Source organism: Vicugna pacos, chromosome 1 (genome assembly GCF_048564905.1).
Source record: "Vicugna pacos chromosome 1, VicPac4, whole genome shotgun sequence".
In the NCBI taxonomy this organism is placed as follows: domain Eukaryota; kingdom Metazoa; phylum Chordata; class Mammalia; order Artiodactyla; family Camelidae; genus Vicugna; species Vicugna pacos.
The window spans coordinates 50,861,809-50,884,076 of NC_132987.1; positions in this window are offsets into that span (position 1 = coordinate 50,861,809).

A 22,268-nucleotide genomic window follows, 5' to 3' on the forward strand; every position below is an offset into this window, starting at 1 on the left:
AGGGGGACATTTCATGATCAAAATATCCAGAATTCTTTTCTTTTTTAAGGGAAACAGAAGATCTGAAATTATGACTTATACTCCTACATGACAAGTGGCAGGAACTAAGCAATGGATTCCCCTTCAGACTGAGTCTCTCCTGATTTGCCATAGTCCCCACCAGCTCCTCTCACCTTCCTCCAGATCAGTTTACCTACCTGATGCCCTAGTGGCTTTTGAGTGTTCAACCCCTGATATGCTAAATAATATTTTTTCTGTAAATAATACTTTAAGGATTAGAAAAGTTTAGGTCAGTCATTCTCAAAATTAGCTACATATTAGAATTGCTTGAGAAGCTTTAAAAAAAAATGTGTAGACCCTGTACCAGGCCATATAAATCAGAATCTTTTATAGTGACCTATTTTTGTAAGTTTCTCAGCTGATTTTAATGTGTAGCTAGGGATGCAAACCCCCAGTTTAAGTATCAAAAGACAAGATGATTTCTCATTTGTTCTTTTTTAAATTTTTTATTTTTATTTTTTTATTTTATTGAAGTATAGTTGGTTTACAATGTGTTGATTTCTGATGTACAGCATAGTGATTCAGTTATATATATATATATATATATATATATATATATATATATATTCCTTTTCATATTCTTTTTCATTATAGGCTATTGTAAGATATTGAATATAGTTCTCTGTGCTATACAGTAGGACCTTGCTGTTTATCTATTTTATATATAGTAGTTAGTATCTGCAAATCCTGAACTCCTACTTTATCCCTCTCTCACCCTTTCCCCGCTGGCAACTATAAGTTTGTTTTCCTTATCTGTGAGTCTGTCTGTGTTTTGTAAATAAGTTCATTTATGTCTTTTTTTTTTAGGTTCCACATATAAAATTGATGCCATATGATATTTTTCTTTCTCTTTCTGGCTTACTTCACTTAGTATGACAATCTCCAGGTCCATCCATGTTGCTGTAAATGGCATTATTTCATTCTTTTTTATGGCTGAGTAATATTCCATTATATATTTTTATATATATATATATATATATTCCATTGTCTATCTCTCTCTATATACATATATATATATAGTGCAACTTCTTTATCCAGTCACCTGTCGATGGACATTTAGGTTGCTTCCATGTCTTGGCTGTTGTAAATACTGCTGCTATGAACACTGGGGTGCATGTATCTTTTGAAATTAGAGTTTCCTCTGACATGTGCCCAGGAGTGGGAGTGCTAGATCATATGTCATTCATTCTTAATTCTGTTTTGTATTAGTTGTGTCTATGAAAACACACACAGTCAGATATTTGGCATTACAAAAAATGCATTTATTGAATGTTTAACATTTGAAAATGCATATTGTGTTGTATAGACAAATAATTAACAAACCTCCTATATTTAGTTTGTTTTGACCCAATTCTGTATTGAGTTTTTATAGCCCTGGTTTGTTAAAGTACTAAAACAAAGCAAATATTTGAATTCTGGTTCCTGTTTGCTGTTAATATCAAGTATCTTCACATGACTAAGTTTCAACTTTGCACCTATGAGGCCCAACCAGGCCTCTGGCTGCATTGAGTAATTAAGTTTTAGTTAGGTGTCGTTGGCAAATCTTGCACCTTTTTTGATACTTTAGGCCTGTTTTGAGTACTGCATGCAAAGCCCAGTTTGACCTATCAGTCAAAAAATAATGAAACTGGTTGTTTACTTTTTAAAAAATAAGAAACTGGACTAATTTAAATGGTCAAATTATTCCAGGCAGACTGGTTTGCATGTGTAGACTATCCACAGAATTAATGCTATTATTGTATTTAATTAAATTGTTGAAAAATTTCAGTGTAATTTTTTGTAGATCAATTCAAATATTACTAGGTCTGGATGGAAGGAAGAAGAAAGTGGGAAATATAATTATTTACTCATGGCAAAATATGACAGAATTTTTGCTTTAAAATAAACTCCGTGCATTATAAATGAGTATTTGTTTTTGGAGGCTGCGTTCAGTCAGAAAAAAAAAAACCTTGCAAATTGCTTCCTTCTTTTGGAATATGTCTTCACCAGTAAGTGTACTGGAGATTATTCTACATTAAAGTGGTTTCTAAAGTGGTTCTAAAATTAGAACATTTACTTCAGACATGACTTATTTTGATACATCATAAAATTTTGTGAAGAACAATTTTGAAGCGAGGTTTAAGATTGCAGTGTTCTCTATTTTAGTGACTAGAGCACTGGATAGTAAATTTCAGAATTTGGATATTCATCCAAAATTAGAAGCTAAAGAAGCACTGGAGTTTGCTGCAATTAAGGCATGGGTGTGTGGAGGCCTCATAAGCCTACTTGCAACAAGCCACCAGTATCTGTTAAATAATCACTCAGTATCAATAGACTCTATTGAAATTCCCTAACTCAGCTAATACTTGTCCACTAATTCTCAACACATCTTCATAAGTAAGGATACTAATAAAAATTTATTTTGCAATTAGAATTCAGACAATATGCCTTGCTGAAGATGAGGGTGAAATTGATAAAGTTTAGTTTGGTGTACAGATTGAGCATAGTGAGGCAACCCGTACAACAGGGAGAGAGAGAACGTATGTGCATGTATATATATATATACATATACACATGAAATATGTGTATATAATACAAATATAACATAGATATTGGTATGAATGTCATGATATCAAATTCTTTATGCTAACATAAGTTTTAGTTAGAATCAAGCTGACTGTAAACAATAAAAACCAATTCTAACTAACCTAAACAGTAAATGGAAATCTTGAGGCCCCCTGAATTAACTGAAAATTCCAGATAAAGATAATTGATGTTGTTCCGGAGTGATCTTTATTTTCCATAGAATCTTGAGTAAATATGAAAGCGAGCTTGTGAATGATGGTTTTATATGATGAGTGTACTTCTGTCTACAGATGTATCTAAATATCTGTCTCCTCTCCCACACTGAAGGCAGGAATCCCATTGTCTTTGCATTCTTCATAGCACTTGCTATAATGCTGTGCACATGCTATGTGCTTAGTAAAAAGTTCTGAACTGAAATGAATAGTTGATTCTAGTTCTTTAGCAGGGCACTTTCTGCATTCTGAAAATAGGCTGGCTATTTTCCTTCAAGCAGCTGTCAAATGTCATGATTCACGTGTGTGTATTTGATGAAGAGACCTTGCTCTAACGGTAAACATTATGACCTCATAATAGTGGTCCAGCAGCCTACATAACAAAAACTGTGTTTGTTGCCTGGTTTCCAGGTTGAAGTTGAACACTGGAGTGTTTTAGAAATATTAGAGTCTATGGGTGATAAAGCTCATACTTACAGAGATTTTCCTCTAATATTTGTAGGCAGATTGACTTAACCTATTTTTTTTTAATGGGATGAAGATTTTTAGAAAGAAGAATATCTACCAATTAAAATTTATTCTGTGAACTTTTGCTTTAAATGTAGGTCAAATCTTCCATTTATGCTACTATTAATGAATCATATTAGTGTCGTAGTTAATAGTCTATAAATTGCTTTCCCATTCATAAATTTCATCATCCATGTGGGAAAAAAACTTAAGAGTTTTAGTTAACAGCATGTAAAAAGTGAACCAATAAGTGCTTAGCTGCCAAGAAACGTAATGCAATTTCAGACTGCATTAATAGAAGTAAAGTATCTGAACAAAGGAGGTGATAGTTTCACTGCAGTCTGTGCCAGTTAGAAAACATCTGGGGCATTGTGTTCAGCTCTGGGCTTCATCAAGTCTTAAGAGGGACATTGATTGACACAACTGGAGCATGTCCAAAGGAGAGCAACCCAGAGGATGTGAGATCTGAGGAGGCCAAATCATGTGAGGAACAGCTGAAAGGGCTGAAGATATTTGGTCTGAAAAAAAAAAAAACTTAATTGAAAAAAATAGCAACAGCCTTTAAATGTTAATGGCTATCATAACCTTTCCATATATCTACTTAGAATGCAGAACAGTGACTAAGAGCTGAAAGTTACATATTTCAGTTCAATATTTTTTTAAAAGCTCTAACCCTCAAAAAGTTGTTTTCAGACGACATAATAGTTTACCTGTCACTGGAAGTGATAACTCAAAATCTACATGATCTTTTGTCAGGAATATCGGCTCCACCATCTATTAGTTATGTGACTTTGGACAAGTTCATCTCTAAGCCTCTGTTTTGTTTTTGAAAATAGATTTTTTAGGACTGCTGTGAGGAATACATGAGATGATGCAAGTTAGGCCATCAACACAGTATCTGCTCAGAGTAAGTGCTCAGAGGGCAGCATTATTATCTAGTAGCTTGAGAAGGGCATCTCTAAACCGAGAATAGGTAAGAATAATACGGGGTTTAACTTCCTAGTTCCTTATACACAACCAAAGGTTGACAGAGGTTGGTCCTCAGTATGTAATACAGTGATTGATTTTAATGATTCTCTTGTTTTAAGTTTTATTAGAAGCCTTAGGCAAGGGAAATATAATTTTTCTTCATAATCAAAAGAGGTTTATGGAATATCTCACTGACTTTATGGAATGCCATAAAGTATTAATGTTAAGCATTTGGGAAGGAGAGTTACTCAAGAAGAGGCAGCAGAGATGGAAGAGGGAAGTTACTGAGCCAAGCAAAGGCCAACTTACCGTTTGTTGATGTATCTTATACATAAGCAATAACTTGAGACACTTAAAAGTGGAATACAGAGGACAGAAATGGAATATGTAGACCAAAGGCAACATATAATTTATGACAATTTATTCCATTCAAATTGCAAACATATGTTAAGTGCCATGTCAGCCTTTGAAAAATAAAAACTGGACATAGGAAATATAGAAATAACTGTAGGAAAGATCTTATGGTAGCTCACAGAGAAAAAAAATGTGACAATGAAAATATATATATATATATGTTCATGTATAACTGAAAAATTGTGCTCTACACTGGAATTTGATACAACATTGTAAAATGATTATAAGTCAATAAAAAATGTTAAAAAAAATAAATAACTATAGGAAATGATGCCTCCCCTGAGGATTTTATACAGTGTAGTCTGAGAGATAGGAATACATAGAACTCATCATAAATCCAAACAAAGCAATTTAAACCACATGCTGTGGGAAAATAAGAGTAAGAAGCAATAAATATAAAGAAAGTATAAAGCCAGCTCAGGGAGTTGGGCAAGTTTTGCAGAAGTGAAATTGGTACTGGTCTTTTCTTTACATGGTGAAAGGAGGACAAGCATTCAAGACCTGGGGAACAGCATTAGTCAAGGTGAGGAGATAAGGAAGAGCAGCAGTCTTCCAGGGAAGGCAGGCTATCTGGAGTGGCTTGAATCCAGGAGATCATGAGGAAGGAAGGAGTGGCAGGAGATGAGCCAGGAAAGGTAAGTGTGGTCAGATGTTAAGAAATGGAAAACCATGCTGAGTAACTGAATCAAGAAAGAATTCTTGGGGGAGAAGTTCCATGAGAACATATTCCCTGTTATATATCCCACGTGGAGTCGCTGACAATTTCTTTGGGCTGGAATGTAACAAAATACCTCAGAAAGGTTGGTAACCTAATGTTGAGACAATTGGTTGAGGACTCAGACTGAGGAATTGAGAGAGATATAACTTGGAGCTCCGTAGAGGTTCTTGAATGAGAAGTGGAATGATGAAAATTATGTTTAAGGAAGGTCAGACACACAATCATAAAGATCACAGAAGGGGGAGACTAGAGGCAGGGAATTGTGCTATGAAACAATGGAAGGAGCTAGGAAAATAGAGCAAGATTGATAAAGAAATATATAGGGAAGGAGAAGAGTAAAAATTACTTACAAATCTACGTCTCCAAAGTTGGTGATGTGTTATAGCCAAGAGAGTCTACGGCTCATTTTGGGCCTTTTGGTTCCTTTTGGGTTCCAGTAGTCAACCGCTGTCCTGCATTTAAAAAAATAATAAAAATAAAGATAACCAAACAAGCAAACACACAATCTTTTTGAAAGTCTGCTTGTTTATTCCCCAATTTTAGTTGTATCCAATCACAAGAACCTCTTAACCAGAAATATAATTCCTATAATAAGGAAGGGAGTTTCTACATAATGAAATGAAAAAAGGATGCCTCATAATTATTAATTTTCACCAATTATATTTATAAGGAATAGTCAGCAAATAGACTTACTCTTTGAAGTTTTGAAGTTTTGTGAGCAATTCTACAGTGTAATTTCTGCTACTCACAGACTGGAGCATCCTGAACTTGTCTGTGAAGCAAGCTTTCTCATGTGTGTGCATGACAATTCTAGGCCATATCTAAACTCAACCCTATGAATTAAGGTGCAGTTTCCTCTCAGTTTATTATCTTAAACTGAAAACATATCAGAAGTCATGGTATTTTAATATCTTTTAACTCAGCTTTCTAAGTATTTGTCATTGAAAATTTTCATGGATATATTCAAAGATCTTGTTTGCATGGATACTTTGACTTCAGTAGCAAAAGGAGGGCAATCTAAATGTCCCATAAAATTGAATTAATTAAATTATGACAAGGCTATATGATATACAATGAAATATTCTACCGCCTAATAAAAATGTTACATAAATAGACTACTTAATGCTGTAATGTTCACAATATATTGTTAAGTGGAAAAACAGGTCACAAAATAGCCTGTACTATTTAATCATATCTTTGTAAAAATTAATGCATATTCATAGAAAAAGAATGGTGTCAATTTTTACATTCTTCTTTGGCCTTTCAGTATTTTCTAGAATAAATATGTAGAAAATAATACTTTTTAAATAAAGAGAAAGTACTTGAAAGCCATTGCTTTAATGACATGTCAATAGACTTATTTTGAAGCTTAAAAACATCAATGTATTTGTCAAACTCAATTCGTGGCTAAGGCATTTTTCAAAACAACTTCTTTAATTCTTCACTTAGGTTAATTCATTGCAACAGTGAGAATGGTATAGTCTGAGTCCCCGAAAGAAAAAAGATGAGTAGTTTAATTGTAGTCAAGAAATGATTTTTTTGTTGTTGTTCCTGTAACTATGTAGTCAGAATGATTCTTTGGGTCTTTTGGTTCAATCTGACAGTCTCAGCTCTACATTTGTTGGTTGTATATGTGTGGACCACATGGAGCGAGTTTGGAAGAAGTCAAGGGTGTAAAAGTGATGAAAGGGGACTTTCTGCTTGGATAGTTGTCCTTTGAATGCTAGTACAACTGTGACAAGAAGGGAAATACCTTTGAAAGGAAAAATCAGGAAGCTACTTGGGAGAGAAAGAGAAAGATAGAGGAATCTTTGTTGTTAGAAGGAAAGCTTTATAACAGCATGTTTTCATGCTAAAGATGAAAAAAATGGCCATCCAAAGAGCTGAACTGAGATTATGAAATGACTGACATGTGACTTTCAGAGTGTCCTAGGCAATATGATGATCAGATGAGGGATAGCTGGTGTGTGCAAAATGCTCAGCAGAACCTGAACTGGTCACCCTCCCCTTGTCCATGTGACTCTGATACAAAGCATGAGACCTGTCTTTTGGAAGTGAGGGAGGAGGTAGGGAAAGAAAGAGAAAGGCAAATCTTGAGAGAGAGGTGTGCAGAAACAATGGCATAAGAAAGAAGCTCAGAAACATGTAGTTTGATATAGTGTGAAAATCAAACTAAAGCCCTTAATGAAACGGTTGTGGTTTCTCTGTCAGTCAACCCAATGAAAGATAAAATAATGCAGATGAAAAGGAAGAATGTGATGGCAATCTTAATGATCATAGAAGCTACTTTTAGAGAGAGATACTGCAACCAGAGAACATTTGCACACATTATTTCCTCTATTTCTTCTTCCTTATTGTTGTATATCAACACTCAACTATGCTTGGTCCCATCTTAAGGCCATTTAGTCTAAAAAGATTTATTTGATCCTTTCCACTGTTACAAATAGTTTCTCTCAACTCTGGACTTCCTCATTTCTACTCCTTTCCAGGCTCTTTCCATTCAATTTAACTAGAATTTCTAATCACATACTGTGTATGAGATATTCCACCAGAAGCTAGAAATACATCTCCACATACAAACAAATATATTCCATGTCCTCAAGAAATTAATAATATAAATGGGAAATAATGATGCTATATAATAATTCACTGTGAGTCAGTGTGAAAAATTCAAGAAGAGAAACATATACTAAATACACCAGTGTCTCAAAGGAGTGATCAGACCCCATCTCAGGAAATGGCCCCCCCACTCACCCAGTTGCTTGAGCCCAGAACCATGATGGTTATGTTGGAGTCCTTTTATCCCTATAGGCTCCAAATCCAGTTTGTCAGCAAGCTTGTAAACTGCCCTTCCAGAACATAGCTTGGATCCACTCACTTTTCTCCTTTTCTACTACTGCTACCATTTCTTGCCCTGTCAGTCTCCTTATGAGTCTTTCTGCTTCCAGTCTTTCCCTCCTGCAATCCATTCTCCAAAAAGAAGTCAGGCAGGTCTTTCTGAAGTGTTAATTCAATCATATCTCTCTATTGCTCATAACTTACTGAAGTGGTTTCTAGATCCACATAAAATCAAAACTTCTTCCCACGGCCCACAAAGTCTTGATCCAACCTCTGATCCCCTCACCAGCTTTATTTCCTACCTCTTTGATCCTTTCCATAAGTTTCTACCCACACTACTCCCATTTCTGTTCTCAGGGAGAACAAAGTTTTAATTTTGGCATCTTCACATTTTCTGTTCCTCCTGCCTGGACACCTCTTCCCTGAGAGCCCCTCATGGCTCTTCCCATTATTAATTACTAGCAATGAAGACTTATCCGTGCCTTGGTTCTCTTCAACATCACTTTCTTGACCATCCTACTTTAAATAGATAACTACTGTAGTCACTCCTTCTCCTCCTACTCTCCATTTTATTCCTGTGTCTGTATCTTTTACACAAATTTTGAAATCCAAAATTATCTTTATCTACTTATTTGTTGGCCCATCTCCCTCACTACGAAGCAAGAAACTATTTCACTCCCACCTATCAGCAAAGCTCAGTTCAGTCCCTGGCCTCTTGTAGGTGCACAGTAAATATTTTTGAATAATATTAATCCCAGTTATCACCTATGTAATACTGACTGTGTACCAGGCACTGTTCTAGCACTTTATGTATATTGACTTAGTTAATCTTTACAACAATTCTATAAGATACTGTTATCATTCTTATTTTACAGGTAGGAAACAGATATCAAGAGGCTAAGTAACCTGTCCAAAGTTATATAACTCTTAAGTGTCAGAACTAGGATGCCAACACTGAGTCTAACTCTAGAGTGTCTGTTCCTAATCTCTACACAGTACTGCTTCTGCAGTTGAACTCAGTGTTGAACTCTGCTTATGTGGAAAGAATAATTGCTCAGAGGAGAAAATGCTGCAGTGAAGTTTTGAAAGACAACTAAGAATTTGCTAGGGAATAAATGAACGAGAGGCATTCTAAGTTGAGGGAAGAGTGCATTAAAACATTTGCATTTTGTAATAATCATTTGTATATATCTTTCTTTTCATATCTGCATATACCTTAAATTTCAAATAATATTTATTATGTATCTGTGTGCCCTGAATGGTGCACATATGTATTAGTTTTTAACATCTTTTTCTGGTAAGGGCTTTGGACAAGAATCTAGAAGAACTGTGTTCTAACCCCCATTCTAAGAATTTCAAATTTCTGTGACCTCTTAATTTGGGGTGTACTTCTTCTTCCTCCAGAGGATTAGCAGATAATCCTCCATCCTGGGATGCTGGGAGCTCTCGAGGAGATTATAGATGTAAAGGATGTGTAAAGACTGTAGAAGGCACAAGAGAAAAATCCTGTTCCTTCCCTCATGCAGCTTAGTTTAGTTTAATAAATACTAAATTAATAAAAACTAAAGGTTTCCCCACACCTTAAAGTCCAGATCTGTCAATTGTAAATTTCCTTTCTTGACTCAGTTAACTTAGTAAAGCTGTTTAGCTCAGCTTTCTTTTCATGAGATCCACTTCCTTACTAATCCTAGTACCTGCCCTAGTATATTGTTAAGATTTTGATTGGGGCTGCATTACTCTGTGGATCAATTTGGGGACAAATAACATCTTCATATGAAGTTTTTCAACCCATGAATATGCTATATATCTCTATTAATTTAGGTCTTTTAAAAATTTTCCCAATAGTTTTCTTTGTAGAGATCTTTCCTAAGCATTTAATGATTTCTTATGTTCTTATACATGATATGATTTTTTAAATTTCATTTTTAATTGTTTTTTACTGTTTATAGAAATACAATAGATTTTTATATATTGACCTTGTATCTGTCATTTTTCTAAGAATTACCTGTTAATTCCAATTGTTTATCTGTAGGTTATTTTATATTTTCTACATATACAATTATGTCATCTGCAAATAATGATCATTTTATTTTTTCCTTTCTGAACATTATGCATATTATTTTTCTTCCCTTATTGCATTCCCTAAGACCTTACCCTACTATAATGTTGAATAGTAGTAATAGAAGACACCCATATCTCATTCCAAATTTCAGAGGGAAAGTTTTCAAGATTTCACCATTAATTATCATACTTGCTGTAAGTTTTTTGTAGATACCCTTTATTTGCTTAAGAAAGTTCCCTCCTATTTTTGATTTGCTATGAGTTTTTAACATAGATGATATTGAATTTCATCACATGCTATTTCTGAACCTATTGAAACAATCATATGATTTTCTCTAGTTATTTCATTAATGTAGTGACTTAAATGATTTTCAGCTATTAAACCAACCTTCTTGCATTGCTGGAATAAATCCAATTTGGTCATGGTGTATTATCCTTTTTAAACATTGCTATATTTGGTCTGCTAGTACTTTTTTCAAGCTCTTTCCATCTATGTTTCTAAGAAAGAAAGAGAGAAACAGAAGAAAAGATGGAGGGAGGGAGGGAGGAAAATTGCCCTGTAATTTAATTTTTTATAATATTCTTATTAAGTTTTACTATCAAGGTTATGCTGGCTTCATGAAATGAGTTAGAAGGTTTTTCCTCTTTTTCTTTTCTCTAGAGAATTTTGTATAATTTGGAATTTATTTCTTCCTTAAAACTTGGGTAGACACCATCAGGTGTCTATAGGCCTATAGCTTTAAACTATAGATTCCATTTCTTTAATAAATATAGATAAGTCAGATTTTCTATTTCCTCTTGGTCAGCTGTATTTTTACAGGACTCTGTACACTTCATCTAAATTTATATGTTTATTGACATAAAAATATTTATAATATCTTTTAATGGTCATTTTTTTAACTGTGAGATCTCCAGTCTTGTCTGATATTATTTGTACCTTTCCTCTTTTTTTTTCCTTTGATCAATATACTTCCTATAGATGTGTTTTTTTCTTTTCCAGTTTCTTGAGGTATATGCTTAAATCTTATATTTTTAACATTTATTTTTCTTTAATATATGTACTTTGGCTCTAAATTTCCATCAAGCATCCATAACTGCATTCCATAAATTTTGATATATCATATTTTCATTATCATTCAATTCAAATATTCTCTAATATCCAGAATGACATTTTTCTTTAACCCCCTTGCATATTTAAAAATTTATTGTTTAATTCCTAATCTTTGTGGGTTTTAGCATTGTTGTTGTTATTGATATTTAATATATTTCCACTATGGCCAGAGAAAATGCTCTGAATAATTTTAATCTTTTGAAATTTTTTGTGACTTGTTTTATAGCTGAGTATATGTCAGTTTGGATAAATGTTCCATGTGCACTAAAAAGAAAGCAGTTTGGGATGAAGTGTCCAGTTTGTTACTTAAATCATCTGTATTCATACCACTTTTTTGTCTACTTGTTTCATCAGTTATTGAGAGAAAAGTTTTAAAATCTTCCAACATGATTGTGGATTTGTCTCTTTTCTTTTAATCCTGTCTATTTCTGCTTTATATTTTTGAACCTGTGTCATTAGGTGCCTACAAAGTCAGAATTTTTCCTCTTTCTGGTGAACTGAAACTTTTATCATTATGAAAAGTATAAGTCTGCTGATGTATTACTTTTTCCATTTTGTTTGTATGAGAATGACTTCATTTTTGAAAGACATCCTTACTGAGTATAGAATTTCTAGGTTGACAGTTATATTCTTTCAATACCTTGAAAACTTTTGACTTACATTGTTTCTTTTGAGGAAATAACTATATTATTCTTACTTCTTTGAAAATAATGTTTCTTTTTTCTCTCTTTGCTTTCAAGATTTTTCTCCTTGACTTTGTTTTCCAGTTGTTTCACTATTATGTGCTTAGCAATGTTTGTCTTTGTAGGGTTTACCATCCTTCTTTAAAATGTGGCTTGGGAAGTTCTCAGCCATTATCTCTTCACATATTGCCTCTTATCCATTCTCTCTCTACTCTGTTGTCTACAAATATATTTGATATGCCTTTTATACTTTTTTCTGTATTTTCATTTCTTTATCTCTCCATGATTGTCTGATGTTTGTTCTGGAACCATATCCCACTTCATAAATTCTTTCTTAAACTGTATCTAGTTGGCTGTTAAACCCAGCTATTATACTTTTCATTTCTAGAATTTAATTTTAATCTTTTTTTATAGTTTTCAATTCCCTGTTGAAATTTTCTTGCACTTTAATTCCTTGAACATATGGAACATAGTAATTTTTAAGCCTATGTTTGATAACTCCGTATCTGTATCTCCTGCATATTTGTTTTTAGTATCTGCTTTTTCTTTTTTTTATTTTTGCTTCATTTTATGATTTTAAAGATATTTTGATGCTTTGGATCATGGTATTTTTCTTTAGAGTGAATTTACATCAGTGTCTGGTAAAAAGCAAAGCTAGGACCCTACCAATCTCAGATCATCTTAATCCAATTAGGAAATGAATTTATCCAAATCTGGGCTTTAATTCTGGTAAGGGATGGCAAAGCTAGGCTATCCATGAACTTGGGGGGTGGGATGCTCATGAACCTTCAGGGAATCTTCCCATGAGGGGTGTTACTGAACTTTCTGAGAGGCTGGCCAGGGTGCCTGGGAGCTCAGCAGGAACCTGACCACTGGGGCAGCTGCTGCATTTGCTGGGAGTCACCTTCATGTCAGGGGAAGGGGTGTCTGAAATTCACTAGGTGTGAGCCCCAGTGGGTGTGCAAGAGTTCCCACTGAGCAGCACTATAGCAAGAAGAAGAGCACACTCAAACTAAGAAGAAAAGAGGCTTAAAACTGCTCATCCCCACACTGTATTATCAAAGATCTGAAAACAAACTTTCAACAATAGATGAATAGAAAAGTAAAACATGATATATTTATAAAACAGTTCAGTAGAGTTGAAATAATTTGGTCCTACATGTAGCAACATAGACATATCTCAAAATATAACTTTTAGTAAAAAATTATAGACATATAATTTATAGTAACTTTTTTAATGATTCAAACTTTTTATTTTTTCCCTTTTTTCAGTTTTATTACATAGAATTATTGCAGTTTGCACATATACATTATATTGCATGTAAATACATATATACAGTATACTGCACTTTTTTTTAGTTTTCATATATGTACTAATTATTGTTTCTAAAAACAGATTAGATCACTAGCTTTTTAAACTTACATGGTTATCAAAGGAATAAAGCCAACTACAAAATAAGAATCAACAGAATGCGGTAATCCAATCATAAAGGACAGTCAAATGTGCTTACCCATGAATAATAACTTTTAAAATATACAGAACCATGCAAATGTACTTAGTGATGTATATGTAGGGATGGCTGTACTCTGAGGGTTTGCCAACCTGTGCTCTGGAGGATTCTAATAGTATTCTGTGAGGAAAAAAATCTTCATGCTTAAATAAGTTTAATCTTGACTGGTTCCAATATATGCTGGCATATTCTGAAGGACAGGGGAACATTTAAAACAATTTATTTAACCCAAACTTTCCTGACCCCAGGTTTTTCGAAATGATACTCATTAATATCTCACTGGACCCTATTCCATACAGCACAGATTAGATAAGTATTGATTTGCTAAAATAAACCATAGTTATGCATAATTCAATCTGTAAATTTGTGAGAAAGAATTAAAGAAATCATCTGTTAAAGAAATCATCCCCTTGTTTGAGTTTGATTTCTCAAACAATAAACACAGTTCTCCCAGTGTTTGATTTTACAGCAACACCTTATCAACCCATTTGTTATACCCTAGTTCAAGGCTTGATTTTCAACTGAAACATCATTTGTGGAAGAAAATATTACAAAAGAAAAGTGGTATGACCTATATGTCCATTCCAACCCCACCAATTTTCCTGATTCTACACAAGCTCAATCAGTTGTAACACCCTTTAATTATCCACTAAAATAGTCGTTTTCCAGTTCAAAGCATTCAAAACCTACAAAAGCTTATGTTTGGGGCAGTGATTGACAGTACTCTTTTGGGGGTGGGAACAGAGAAATGCAGCTAATTCTTCACTAATTCTTCTTATGGATGTTCTCATAATTGAAAAGCATGAACTTAGATTTTGTAAATATCACTTGCCTAGTCAGGATGTTTGATTCTTAAGTGAATTAAGAATTCCATAAAAGCAATATAAATGAAAATATACCATCAGGTCACTGGCTGGTACCATTTGGTATAATTTGCTGACCTAAATGTTTGTCAGTTTTTCTATAAACACATGAATTCCACTGGAATCTTAATTTGTAATATTGTAAGAAAGGCTTGCCAGGGGTAACTTAGTCAAGAGTTGAAAATTGGCACTACATTTAAGTGTTGAGAAAGGATTATTTATTCTCCTTTAAAGTTCTTTCATATATGGCATTGATTCTTTTCTGGTATCACAAAAATATCCAGACATTCATTTGTTCAACAAAGTTTTTTTTTCTAACCTGCCAGGCACTAACCAGCTTTAAGCTAATGTTGGCCAACTCAACTCATGTATAAAAATGACTAATGAGACCACAGAAAAAGCTGTATGATCTTGGAATGGTGTTATCCCTTCATTCAATGAATTATTTTTGAGCACCTACTATGCGCCAGACATTTTTCCAGGCACAGAAGATTATGACAAAGGTGAACAAAAAAGATAAAATCTTTGAGCAGTCTAGTGATTAAGAGAGATATTAATCAAGTAGTCATGATAAAAGATGATGATTATGACTATAGAGGCAATACATGTTGATCTTTGAGAAGTTAACTAACCCTTGTTCATTTACTTAACAAATAATATTTTTACTGCCTAATATGTGCTAGGCATTGTTCTAAGAACTGGAGGTACAGTAAGAAACAAACCAAAGTATCTGTCCTCATGGAACAGCTGTTCTCACAGAGGTCAAACCTGTCACACTGGTCTTTATTGGCACCACGCACCAAATCAGTATTTTCCAAAGGGTGGAGCTCATACCAGTAGTGAAATTTAAAATTTTGTAGGTCGTGCATGGACTAGTACAATAATAGTTATACATTTTTATTTTTATTATATTTTATTCATGGTTCATGATACAGGCTTTCTATTTGTAATACTATAGAGAGTACTCTCCTCACTGAATTTATTTAATTTTAAAAAGCTACAATGAGTCAAAGAAAAGTATTTAGTAAATAAATATAGATTGTATGTAGACTTAGAAAAAATGTTATAGTGATGCATGTATTACCAAAAAAAAAAAAAAAACCAAAACCCCAAAAAAGGGGAAGCACAGCTTTCAACTAAAATAAGATGTTGTCCAGATGTCAGCAGTGTCATCCCATTGTCCAAATAGTCAGGTTAAACTTTTTATTATTTTAAAGTTTTATAGTTATATGACATAAACTCAATGGGACGGAGGGAGAGGGTAGAGAAAACAGATTTAAAACATTCTTTACTCCACTCTTCTGTAAACTCTCTGAAAATAGGGAAAGTCTTATCTTATTCACTGTTCTCAACATAATGTCTTGCACTGAGTAGGTGCTAAATAAATGCTAGATGAAGGAATGAAAGAATCAGTTAATGAAATGGGAAATGCTCTGTTGTACACTCGAACTACAGTGAATGAGTGCTCTGGCCTGACTGGATGTAATTAGCCATAGGGCATGAGAAGGAACAGTCTCTCTGAGCCAGTCTACAAGAACAATTTAGGACTCTGCCTTGAAGATTTGAGATCTGCCTTTCTAATAGAAGGAACATAAAAGAGATTAACCTTTCTGCTATGTAACTACAGACCAATTGGTCCAGCTTGCCTTGTATCACTGCCATAGAGGAGAGATAATGAAAAACCCTCACCAAGTTATATGTATTTTTTAGAGGACTGATTAAATTAAGAGCCTATTAAATAATCTTTTGCTACCACCAGGGACTCTATACTATGCTAACAATCCAAAGAGAAGCCATAAAAAACTGCAAATTATAGAGAGAGTTCACCTTGAACATATGAAAACTAAAAAGAGGAGCAGGGAAAAGCAACCTTTGAAAAGTGGCATCCTGACAATTTTGTGTAGGAAAAAAATATTAAAATGCTAAACATGGTTACTATCCATATTTTCTGCAGCTTAAAAATAAAATTTTGTATCCTTTATTTCAAAATGTTAATTCCTGCCATTTCTAGCTACTTAGGAAGCCGTCTTTTTATTTTGACAGTTTCAAGAATTAAAAGATCATTAAATTTTTTGCTAATAGAAAATCTTAAGAAATAACTCAGTTTCCAAGAACTAAGGATTCAATTATGATGACTAGCCCATATTTTTATTTTTTGCTATGACAGTTTAAAGAATGATGCATGATTAATAGACAATGTCTTACAAGCCAGTTCAACCAGGAATTTCTTTCCTTTCCAAACTGTGATTGTCTCACAGTTACCAACACACAAACGAAGTTAATATCCTGGCCCTGTTGATGTCATTTTTGAGCTTTCTTGTCAACTATCATGAGAAATTTTGTCATTAGGCAAGTTGGTAGTTGCCCACTGCCAAGTCCTCTTGCCTCATTAGACCAATTTCATAAGCATTTCTGAATCTATTTGGTAGAAATAGGATCCAGACATCCCTGTCTGAAATTAAATTCTCCCAGCAGTTACATCTCAAACAGCAGTCATCCCTTTGCTTTCTCTTTTTCTTGGCTATGCTGTGAGTTGAGTAGGATAGGATGAAGATGGCTTGGCTTTTAAACTTGCCATTCTCCAAGGGACACACATATGGTCTCCTCAATTTGAACAATTGCTGGGAGCAGGATTCAGTCCCTGATCCTAAGTTCACTGTAAATAGCTTGACAAAGGGGGAAAATGACTTTCTTCCTCTTTGATATACACTGTGTCTAGCTAGATCCACTTACAAGTAGTTGCTATGTCAGTGCTTTGACTGCCCTTGCAAATCAATCAGAGGATCTATCATTGCTCTGTAACAAAACAAATGATTTCTTAGTGCTGACTGATGCTTCCATGATAAAAGATAGGCAAGATACAAGCTTGCATTTTGTAAGTCAAAACTAAGCTAAATGCAACACACACACAGAGCATGCTTTCTTTCCAGGGACTAAATAACAAGCATCATTTATTCATTTATTTATTTGCATATTTACACTCCCATTTTTGTTTGAGGGCATGTCAAGTAAGAGATTAGAAGGCAATTTTCACACAAAAGCCCCAAAGAAACATGATGTTATTCCGTGGAAGTTATTTGATTGTTCTTCATAGTCTTTTCCTTTCAATTGGCATTTAGAGAACTAGCCACACAAGCTGCTCCGTACCTTCCGCATGATACTATTTCTTCCTGTTCTCCTTATCTGTACCTGCGAGGATGCACAGCTTTCTCTTTTTTCTTTCTTGTGGGTTTGTGCAGTTTCTTGATGTTTGTGACAGGCCACGATAGGGGAAGCTTTTATCACCGTGGGGTTTGGAGGCCTCAGTAAATTGAAAATTGCAAATGAAATCCACTGGGCTTGAATTCATCAGCTATTATGTCAGATGACCTTTGGCAGCTGCTGATAAAAATGAGAGAATGTTAGCTCTGATCCAATTTTCAGCACTAACCATTCCTTTTCAAATCCATTCACAGTCAGGCAGCAGACACATGGGAAGTGAAAATGATAGGGTTTCAAGAGAACGGCATTGTGTTGCAGATTAAGATTTTCTCCCCCTATTTCTAGAGGTCGGCCCCCAGGCCTCTGTCTGGTATCTACCTATTGTCCAATCAGTTTCAATATCTGCTTCAGAGGACATGTTAGCCATCCTTACAGATAAGTGCTTACAGGAGAGAATGTTGGACTTAATAGTTTTGCTTAGGAGGCTTCAAGGGTCGCAGTGTAGCAATATTGACTGGCACATGTTAGTTTAATCTGACATTCTAAGGAATGTGACACTAGATTCTTTCAGAGTTGTTGGTATCTAGGAGATTTTTTGTTACCAGCTCTGGTTTTATAAAATTTATTTTTGTACAACTATTTATATTCATGAGTGAGAGATATTCTAAAATGTCCATCATAGGCAAGCAAGGCGGCCTATGCTTGTCCAAATAATGCACAGGTGCCACAATCAGGAAACCGGGACACAAACGATTTGTGTGTGTTCTGTTCTTGCAATCTAGGTGAAGGTAAATGTCATCAGTAGTATTTCAGGAGCTAGATTATCCTGAAATAAATGAGCTCCTACAGACTGGTGGGTTCCCCAGTAAATGTAATAGGTTTTTATTATAGAGAGGAAAACAATAGATGTGATTTCTTCCATGGAGGTAGTATGAACCAGCAAAATAACACTATGGATGGTTGTGTCATCAGTATGATTTCCCTACCTATGAAATGCAGGAACCTTCTGAAAATTAATAAAAAAAACCAAAAAACCTGAAGTTAACCACCTTTCCCCTTATTTGACTGTTCAGAAAAGAAAAATAAATCTCTCCTTCAGGTCTTTGAAAATGCTGAGTTCATTGAGGGAATAGTCCCAAATAAATGTGCAGTCCAGAAGCATCAAATAATCAAAATCTATTTATCATAATAAGTGTTTTCAAAAAAAGTCGTATAAACTGAAAAATATTAAATCTGTATTTATCTAGGTGTTCCTGGTATGCAGATTTACTTTCATGTTTGCCCCTGACATTCTACTAGTTAACATTACATGAAATCAGGTGTTTATATGCAAAAATACTTTCCATGGCAAAGCAGTTGCTTTCTTTAGCATAGCATTATGGAACTACAGAGCACTCAGTGACTCCTCCAAATGTCAGTCTTTGGGTGGGAAGAATATGGTTCTGTAAGCTTCCCTCATAAGAAAAACAAAGTGCATTTTATACTTAAAGGATGTATAGTGTGCATATAGTATATCTTACTTTTAAAAAGTAATTATTTAAAGTTAATATCTCACTGTTTTCTCCCCTTTTTTCTAGTACTCTTAAACCCTTTTAAGAGTGGACAGTGATCTGTCTTCCACTGAGCATATATAAAAAAACGCCTAATGTTGTTGTCCAAAAAAACCCAAAAATGCACAATAAAAATAGATTATTATTGAATAATATTTTAAAGGACTCAAAGTCAAGTTGTAAGCAATGACTGAATCTGTAATTAAGGGAATGGGGTGGGTAGAGCACATGCTTAGCATGTAGGAGGTCCTGGGTTCAATCCCCAGTACCTCCATTTTTAAAAAAATTAAGAGGGACCACACAGCCAAAAAGTTCAGTATTCCATATATTTGGGGCAGCCTTTGATTTCCCCAGATGATTGATTTTCCAGACTTTTTTAAACCAGTGATGGCACACATTTTAGACTCTCATAGATTTAGAAAGCCTCGATACATGGCCTTCTATCCCTACACACCTCTGTCCATTTGGACCCCAGACAAATGCTAACCTGACTGACTCTATAAAACCACCACTATGACTTGGGGTGGTTTAGCTAAACCACCTTTCTGACAGAGCTGACAACAGCTTTAGCAAAAGGTTGGAGTCTGCACCTTCACAAATTTGTCAATGACTGCCGTCACATATTGCTCAATTCATCCATATTCATATAGCAGGACTTGTTTCCTCCAACGTCTGCCTGCCTTTAGGTTTTGCAATGGATATTGCCACGACTTCTAAAGAAGCAAATGATTTAATAATGAGCAAGTTCTTGGGGAACTGCGGCTGTGACAGGGCCATGGCATTCAGCTTGGCCCCAGTCAGCTAACAGGTCCCTGCCAGAAGAAACAGCAGCACCCACGCTTGGCTGTGCCCTAGGGCCTGGCTTTCAGCCACTGTGATCTGCATGCTCATATAGATGGAGCAATTAGATAGGCCTGTTAGGTTTTATGTCTTCATTATTGATTTATAGTATGAACTCAGCATGACTATTGAACCAGACCTGCCAGTGAAACAATTGAGTCATTGATCTTTACATAGGCGTATATTTCCAATTTATATTTGGGGAGGAAATACATGGATATACCATTATTTCTGGTATTTTGTCCAAGGGCTTGAACAGAAGTTTGGGTTATTCATTGTTTCCACTTCCCGACCTTTCATCACCATTCTTTCTATAGAAACACTAATTAATAGAACTTCCCGTTATTATGGAAGTGTTCTACTCTATCCTGTTCGATGTGGTAGCCCCTAGCCATATGTGGCTAGTAAGCATTTGAAATGTGACTAGTGTGACTTGAGGAGCTGTATTTTTATTTTTATTTAATTTGAATTTGAACTTAAATAGCCACATGTAGAAAGTGGCTGCCATACTGAACAGTGCAGCAGCTTTATGGCATACCGAACTTTTCCTCCCTCCATCAATAGCTTGTGTCAAAATTCTACCTGTTTTTCAAGACCTCTTTGAAAATCTGTTTGAACATAATTTTTGGTATCTATAGAATAACACACTTCAAGTGTGTGCATGCAAGTCAGCAACCCCAAATATGCCTCGTTCCTGACAACAGGTCCTCCTCGCTCCCATGTTCAGAGTTAATTAGTCATGACCACACTTGAAGAAATCCAGGGAAAGGAGCAATAAAGATTTCAGCCTTCTGACACCTAATTATACAGAAAAGCCCTTTGGGCCATTTCTCCTTTGTGAGAAATCTGGACATGAGGAACAGGAAGAGCAGAAGAGAAAGGAAGGGACAGGAGGTTGAAGGGGGAAGTAGGGGAATCCCCCAGAGCTCACTATGAAAAAAAAACAAAAAACAAAAAACAGTGAATTCAACCAAGAAGAACCATCCCAGCAGCTCCCTTCGCCCTCTGCCCCCTTCCATTCACCTCAGCTGGGCACTGTCAGTTCACAAAATGCTGGGCACTGAATAGATTCCTAGAGTAAAACTTTTTAAAAGAATAATAAAATACCGCATATCAGGACACTTTGAAATTGTTTCTCATTCCCAGAAATATATACATGGAATATGTTGGTGTGGGAAGGGGGCTTCATGAGGTTAAACTGTTCTACCCAGTGTTCCTTTAGAGACTTTATACCTATTCATTGTCTGTGAATAAATTACTTTAATAGGATCTTATGTCCCTGCACTTAAGTTTGTTAGTCTATAAATACCCAAAATTATGTTCAAACAGATTTACAGCATTGATCCAACTTTACTAATCAGTATCTTCCACCAACATATTGTACTAATTTCCTTTTTATGAAAACAATCATTCAGATGAATAAGAGCCAGTGGTGTTAAGGGGTTCCGTTTAGGTAGAGACCTTAAAGAAATAAAACCTAAATATAAATACTTACCGTACTTCACATTTCTTATGAGAACATCATCCTGAGGATATACAAATTTTTAAGTGAAGTATAGAGAGAAGTTTTCAGAGTCACAGGAAATTGTTTTAGTCCATCTGGCCAATGACTATTAAGTATTATTCAAGTCCAAAGCTAACACTGGCCATCCCTTTTGATGGTGAACAATAATAATGTCATAGCTTCTATTCCTTAAGGGTTTACCGCCTGCAAATGTAGGAGAAGGTAAATAACTCTAGCTGCTGCAGTCAGGAAACCCCCAAGTCCCAGGTCTTAATAAAAGACATCTGATAGATATCAGCAGACTCTGACATGGGTCAGGTAGCTCTTCTCTGTGGCTTTCCTCTAAGTGATGATTCAGGAAAACACTTTCCTTCCATTTAGTAACTGTGACACCTCAGAGTCTCTCACTTCTAGCAGTGACTGTAGAATAGAGAGGACTCTTTCCTGCCCTAGCCTATAAGTGACATAACACTTCCCTTTACCTTCTGTCAGTGAGACTTAGTTGTATGACTTTACCTAGGTCTTGGGGAGCTGAGAAATACAATTTAGCTCCATGCCAATGAAAATGAAATTCATGGTGAACCCATATGTTGGATCTGCCACAGCCAGACACTATATGTATTAACTCATTTGATGTTTATAAGAACCCTGGAAGGTAGAT